The 7811-nt window shown below is 48.7% G+C and overlaps 1 long non-coding RNA gene across 1 annotated transcript in view; it reads left to right on the forward strand.

Moving 5' to 3' along the window:
- LOC138527730 (uncharacterized) overlaps positions 1-6743 on the forward strand; it is a 55934-nt gene extending 49191 nt beyond the window's left edge. Inside the window, exon 2 of the long non-coding RNA XR_011284025.1 lies at positions 6285-6743. This is a non-coding gene — a long non-coding RNA (uncharacterized lncRNA). The remainder of the gene's footprint in view (positions 1-6284) is intronic.
- Positions 6744-7811: the final 1068 nt, after the last annotated feature.

A 7811-nucleotide genomic window follows, 5' to 3' on the forward strand; every position in this document is an offset into this window, starting at 1 on the left:
CACATGTTTGCAGGGTGTTCAGGGGGAGGGGGAGGGGGGAATTGGGTGTGTTGGAGTGTTCAGGGGGAGCGGGAGGGGGGAATTGGTTGTGTTGGAGTGTTCAGGGGGAGGGGGAGGGGGAATTGGGTGTGTTGGAGTGTTCAGGGGGAGGGGGAGGGGGGAATTGGGTGTGTTGGAGTGTTCAGGGGGTGGGGGAGGGGGAAATTGGGTGTGTTGGAGTGTTCAGGGGGGAGGGGGAGGGGTTCTGTTATACCTATTCAGAAGAACAATACACTTTTTCTTTTCTCACAAACGAAAAGTATGGACATTGCTCATTGCGTATGTGTGCTTTATTGTTTTACAGTCCACAGTGTTGACATACCAGACACAAACAGTGCCCCAAGTGCCATCCATATGTCACACACTCGCTGTGTGTGCTAGAAGTATCGGTCAATGACATTCTGACGCATTATATGCCCCTCCTGTGCATCACTGCCTCCTTGAGGTGCTGCCCCATCCCCATCATCATCATCCCCATCATCAGGTGGTTGTGGTTCTGCGTCAGGGGGCAGAGGCACGTTTCGTCTGATGCACATATTGTGTAGCATGACACATGCCATGACGATCTTTGCAACCTTCTCATGGCGGTACAGGAGTGCCCCGCCAGACCTGCTGAGGCAGCGGAAACGTGCCTTCAGTAGGCCAAAAGCATGCTCTATCACCACACGGGTACGTGCATGGGCATGGTTTTAGTCCTCCTCATGCTGGTTCGATGGGTTCCGCACTGGTGTGAGGAGCCACCTCTTCAGGGGATAGCCCGCATCACCTGTAAAATGTGAGAAAAGAATGTGTCAGGAACGAGATTGATATGTGAACATGACGCACAACCATGCCTTGATTCTGACTGTTACTGTGCACCAATTGGAGTTGTGGTTATGGATTTACACTGTGCAACCAGTATGTGTTCATGGCTCTCATGTACTGTTTTGCATGCAAAAACACAATGCAGGGGGGACGATTGCCTTGTGAGTGGCCATCCACTGTGTCCGTTCAGGCCGTCATTCATGTGACCTTGCACGTGTCCTGTGAGCTTGAAGCTCACATGATAGCAACATTGATGTCTGGCTCATTATGACCCCAGTGAGCATTACTGGTGGCAATGGGGACAGTTTGTGGGTCTTGTAGTGGTGCATTGATGTTCCTGTCTGTCATGTGCCTCCTTTGTGCGCAGTTGTGGGGGACAGGCCTTTCAGTAGTTGGTGCATGGTGACGTGCATGTTGGTGTTTTTCTTTAGGGTCAATGCGGTCACAATTTGCACAATGCACTTGCAAATGGTTGTGTCGTTTTTGGGATGCACTTTCATTCACATGTTGGGATGATTAGGTCAGGCATGATGTGTACACTACTCTGTTGACGTCAGTGATGCCACAGGGAATGATCTGGCTACTGCTAGTTGCACCCATGTGACGTATGCATCACCCCCCTGTATCTGCCAGATGAAATATGCATTGGTACGTCATTCAACACCCACTTTGCATTTCCATGCTCATGACATTAGACTCACCGAGTAGGTAGGATCTTGGCCCTGCATGTCGCTCCATGTAGCGTGGTATTGATGAGTTCCGAATGACCATAGAATCATGGGTTGATCCGGGGAATCTGGCACAACAATGTGTGATGATCCTGTTGGAGGCACAGACCATTTGCACGTTGATTGAGTGGAAATGTTTACGGTTGCGGTATGGTACCTCCATGGCATGTGGGACCACCAATTCAACATGGGTGCAGTCAATGGCACCAATGCAACCAGGTATGCCGGCCAGTGCATGGAAACCCACTTTGGTGTTGGCAATCTCCTGGGCAGACCGTGGTAATGAGATGTGGTCATCTGTGTGCTTGAGGAGGGCATCGAGCACTTGCATCAGTGTACGCGAGAATAATGGTTGTGATATGCCATGCAAGTGCCCCACTGTGTGCTGGTAGGTGCCTGTGGCCAGGAAGTGGAGCACGGACACTACCTTCAGTAGGGGGGGGGGGTGGCAGTGGGTGTTTCAATCATGCTGACGATGTCGTTGTGTATCATGTCCACAATGGTGGTGATGGTGTCCCGGTCCAGTCGGTACAGGGTGTGGATCTGCTCAGCGGTGAGGTTGAATGGGCTGGGTCTGATGCGTGGGATTGGGGGCTGCCTGCGTGGTGGCACTGGCTGTGCTGGTGGGGCTTGCTGGGCCTGCCTTGCCCTCCTTCTCCTCCTGCGTCTCCTCTGTGCAGCCTGTTGTTGTTGTTGTTGTTGTTGTTGTAGTTGCTGTTGTAGCACTCGCATTGCTATCAGGTCCTCCAGCCCCAACATTGCTAGTCCTATTGGTATCATTGTGGAGTGTGACTGGGTGTGGGAAGGGGTGGGGTGTGCTCTTTTTGTACTTCCTGAGTCTGTATTGCCTCCACCTGTGCTGTTTCTGTGCACCTGTGGCAGCTGCATTCACTTTACATGGCTCTTTACGGTTGATTCGCGATGGCGTAATTAGCACCATGGCGGTAAGGTACTTAACGGGCTGGTTGATGGCGTTAGGGGCATGTCCGCTTGGGTCGGCATTCGCGTACCTTTCCGCCATGGCGCTGAGTACGGTGTGGATGTTCGCGAGCGCGCGCCCTTGGCGCAGGCAGCGTTAGCTACGATGCCGCTAATGACATTGTAGTTTACGGTCACGGGTCGTAATCGGCCCTAGCGGAAGACGATGGCGGTAATCGTTTACCGCCATCGTTTTTCGCTTTGCGCCAGGGTCGTAATGAGGGCCATAGTGTCTAACAGTGCTAGACATGGAGGACGTGCCTATAAAAGCTATGGCATGTGCCGGAGTGAGTGCATATACCATAACGCTGCTGGTCCTGGGAGTGGTGGGTGGTCCAGGGTGCAGGAGCGCCGATGGGTTGCATGTGTCTCTCAGCAGTGCCTGTAGGAGTGCATGCATCATATTCAGAAGATGTTTTGCGGTCGTATAAGTATAGATGCGGTTCTTGTGAAACTTAAAGAAAAATCTCATGATGACCGCCATGCATAATAGCAGGAACAATGGATCTACGCGGTCGAGGGCTAAATGGTGGTAGGGGGCCTCTACTTACCGATGTCGATGTATGTCAAAACACAATTTTTCTTTTCATAACACATTTTATTGATTTTTAACATACAGCCGCTGGGCTTACTGTGGCCAGCGTTTAAACAAAAACATTAATAAAAACTAAGAGGTAAAAATAACATTGGATGGAAAAAAACATTCATATGGAACACATCTTGTATGCTTGCATGTAAGCTTCGATACACAGTGTAATGGAGGTTGGTACAAAAATATATTTCCCGCAGCATTGTCCACAACCCTAGTCCATGATGTCATGATATTAACGGTTCAGTATTTCACAGCGCATCTTCCCAGCGCTGCCATACCTTGTCTGCTTTTTCAGGGCAGCCCCTGGGTCTGTAAACCCTCCTTTCTATCGCAATGCAGATCTCTACATCATTTGACCACTGCTCCACTTGCATGGGTTCCGCTGCTCCCCAGAGGCGTGCTATGTTCCTTTTGCATATTGCTGTTGTGGTCATAAGGCAGAGCTTCTCATATTTTGACAGATCTATCTCGCTGTCCACTCCCAGTATCAGGAGTTTAGGATCTCTGGGAATTGTCTGGTTCAGCACCCTCGACAGCACATCGCAGCATTGCTGCCAGTATTGACAGATCACCGGGCATTCCCACAGTATATGGAAGAAGGTTCCATCCTCTTCCCGGCATCGTAGACAGTTGGGTTCAGCTATTTTGCCCCATCGGTACAGGGCTACTCTCAGATAATTGATTCTGTGTAGTATCTTCTGTTGTACTAGGCATAGTCTAGCTGTTATGGTGACCTCTCTGGGGTACATTAGGGTTTGGACCCAGTCTTCAGCCATAATTTCACCCACGTCAGCCTCCCATCGCAGCTTCAATCTCTCCAGTTCTGGTGTAGCAAAGGAAGTGATAACACTATACATAACAGTAGTGACCTTGGCTGGAATATGTTCCACCACTATGTTTCGCTCCAGTGGGGTGGAGTCTGCCATGTCAGAGAGGGCAGGGAGGTGCTGCTGTAGAGCATGCCGAAGCTGTGTATAGTGGTATCTCTCTGTTTCTAGTAGACCGACGGCCAAGACTAATTCATCAAAAGGTGTTATGACTCCCTCCTCCATAATATCCTGCACTATTTGTATATATCGTGTCTCTTCCACGCCGGCCATTTCTGCAGTTTAATTGCCTCAGGAAGGTTCCTATTGTTCCATAGTGGCTGTAGTGGAGTGATTTTATCCCCCCAGCGTATAAAGGTATGCGACTCTGCCCAGATGCGTGGTATGTGTGAGGTCATGTCACGAGGAGTTGTTCTACATGTTCCCACGTACAGTTCCATGGGTGGGGACGCTCTCACATGTGGTAGCGTTGGGCTGGCGTGCAAAGCATCGTTTGTTATCGCCATCTGGCTGGCCCAATAGTACGTCTGCAGCCTTGGTAGGCCGATACCTCCCTCCCAGGTTGACCTTTGTAATGTTTGAAGGGCTATACTTGGTTGTCCACCTCCCCACAGTAGTTGCCTAAGTATACGATCTATCTCTTGGAACGTCTTGGTTGGTATGTGCAGTGGAGCATTCTGAAGTACGTACAAGTACTGTGGAAGTGTTAGCATCTTAAACAGTGCAGCACGCCCTAAAAGTGTCAAGGGTAGGGACTTCCAATGTTGCATATCCCTTATGAACCTTTCCGTGATAGGTTGAAGGTTATTCAGTGTGTAGTCGTCGAGGTTTCTCGTAATCCAGACACCCAGATATCGAAACTGTTCATGTGCGACTTTGTATGGGCAGGGTTCAGGGGTCTCGCTTCCTAGGTGATTCAATGCGAACAGTGTAGATTTGGATCGGTTCACCTTCAAGCCACTGAAGGTACCGTATTCCTGCAGTAGCTGTGTCACCACAGTGCATGCTGTTCTAGGCTGTTGGAGGTAAATCAGCAAGTAATCCGCATATAGTGAGACTCTGTCTTCCCATTCTGGTCCTCCAGGGATGCCTTCCCAGCTTCGTGTCTCACGCAGCCACTGGGCCAGTGGTTCCATGGCCAGTGCGAAAAGGAGGGCCGTTAGTGGACAGCCTTGCCGCGTCCCTTTCCCCAGTGCGAAGGATCGCGACGTCCAACCGTTCACCCTTACTTCCGCCATCGGTGCCTCATATAGCAGCTGGACCCAGGTCAAGAATCTTTCGCCAATCCCCATTTTACGCATAATCGCCTAGAGTGCCTCCCAGTGGACCGAGTTGAAGGCCTTCTCAAAGTCCACTGCGAGTACACTCACAGGGGCACCCAAGTTCTGGGCGCGCTCAATGGCCAGGTGAAGTCTGCGTATGTTCATCCTCGTGGATCTACCGGGCATAAAACCACATTGATCTGGGTGTATTAGGGATGTTATGACCTGCTGTAGTCGTATAGCTAGTAGTTTCACCAATATCTTTGTTTCGCTATTAATCAGAGATATTGGTCGATAGGAGCTGCAATCTTCCGAGGGTTTGTCTGTTTTGGGCAATACAATTATTGTCGCCTTCCTTAAATCTGCTGGTAGATTTCCTTCGTCTTGAGCATGTAGAAACATCTTAAGTAGATGTGGGGCCACTTCGTTCACGCCTATCTTCTTCCAAGTTTCAATGGGGAGGCCATTCGGTCCAGGTGCCACTATCTCGTCTTCTGTGATCTCCATTTCCAGCATGGTCGTTTGTTCCGCAGTGAGAGAAGGGAGGACGATCTTTTCCAACACAGAGATTTCGGTGGGGAGCTCAGGTGCGCAGTAAAATTTCTCATAATATTTATCAAATTCCTCCGCGATGTCTGCATCTGTTGACCTCGTTTCAGCGTTCTGTGTTCTGTATCGCTCTTACTTGGTTGTGGCCCTCATCCCTCCGTTCAAGCCACGCTAGCATCTTACCAGCTTTATCCCCTGTTTCGTAGATTCTGGCTCTCATCGCTCCGTGCGCTCCTTTAGCATTGTTCAGTGCAATATTTTGTAGCTTTTTCTGAGCCAGGGTGGTGGCAAGCTTTGAACAAGCCTAATGCGAGCCTCCTGTCTTGTCATAGAATAAAGATTGCCCACACTGACAGCTCAGGAAGTCTTCATTCTATTAAAGACAAGGAGGCAAACATTATAACCTAACCAGAATGGCAAATGCATTGTTGGCATTTCATGTACTGTATGATGTAATGCCTTTTTCTCATTCCCACCCTCATGTTTGGTTCTCCATTCCTTGCAGGGGATGAACAGAAGACAGCAGGATGACGTGGTACTCAAAGAATGAGGAGCAAGCAGTTTCAAGTTGTCCAGTTGGACCGAGGATTCACAGTTTCAAGGGAGCATCCTCAGTTCGATCTAACGAGATCACTTGGTTGGCAAAAGACAATTTCGTTCAGTTTTGTGGACAAGGACAAATAAAGAAGAAGGGACCTGGTCAGAGGGGTTCTTATACAGGAGACTGCCCACTGATAAGTGGGGAGGAGAGAGGTCAAGACTGCTGGAGCCCGGAGGTTCATGGGGCTGGTAGTTTCCTAGTGTTTGAACTGTTCAACTAGCCAGATGCTGTTGTTTGACAGAAGAACTTTAAACCTTTTCCATTTTGTTTTTCTAATGTTTGGATTGAAAACACAAATGTTCAGTATTAAAGTTGAGTTTTAAAGTGCTGGTGTGGCAGCATATAAAGAAAGAATAAGCATAATGCTTGCCTCCTTGTCTTTAATAGAATGAAGACTTCCTGAGCTGTTAGCGTGGGCAATCTTAATTGTAATGGGAGGGCCACAGGCTATGCCACCTCCTAGTTATTCTTACCCAAAGGATGACAAAAATAGGCACTTTTCTTCTTCATATGGGCTGAGGGTATTACCTAACAAAGAAGCAGTCTACAGGCCATGGCTGCAATATTCTATTTTAACTGATAGAGTCTGCTGTTTTTGCTGTAGGCTTTTCGACCCTTTGCAAAATGCAAAAATTGGTAGTGATGGCATTAATAACTGGAAGCATATTGGTAACTATTTGAAAATGCACAAATGGTCTCCTGAACATGCCAACTCCAGTGGCAAGAGGGTGGACGCTGAAAGGTGCCTCACAGTACATGTTGGTATTGATTCTCTCATGCAAGATCAAATACAGGCAGAGACCAAGCATTGCCGGGCTGTGCTTGAAAGAATTATATGAGTTGTCTTTCTGTCCACAGCATGTAAAAAATGTTTCCTTTGAGGATCAAGCAGGGTTTGTCAGGGGAAGACGCACCCAAGATAACGTCAGAAGAGCCATAGATGTAATCGAATGGAGGAGATGCACAAATCAGAAATTCGCGACAGCGGCCCTAGACGCTACACAGGCTTTCGACAGCTTGGTCTGGGAATACCTGCAGATGGTCCTGGAGAAATTCGGGTGGGGGACACAATTCAGCAAGATGATCCTGGCAAACTTTCAACGCCCATCTACATCATTCCGGATAAACGGCCGCAATTCAAAACAAGTGGATATACGGAGAGGTATGCGCCAGGGCTGCCCTCTATCCTCACTAATATTTGCAATGGCTATGGAACCACTAGCAGCGCGATACAGGGAAGACCCCGATATAAAAGGAGTGCAAATCAAGGAGACCCCGCAGAAAATAGCATTATATGCCGATGATGTGATACTCTATATGGGAGACACTACGAATACTTTACCGAGAGCCGTAGCGACACTGGAATATTTGCCACCATATCTGGGTTTACAATCAACTACAATAAATCAAAAGCCCTGAACATAATGGAGG

The sequence above is a fragment of the Ambystoma mexicanum genome, chromosome 7q (genome assembly GCF_040938575.1).
Source record: "Ambystoma mexicanum isolate Mex_15411 chromosome 7q, UKY_AmexF1_1, whole genome shotgun sequence".
In the NCBI taxonomy this organism is placed as follows: Eukaryota; Metazoa; Chordata; class Amphibia; order Caudata; family Ambystomatidae; genus Ambystoma; species Ambystoma mexicanum.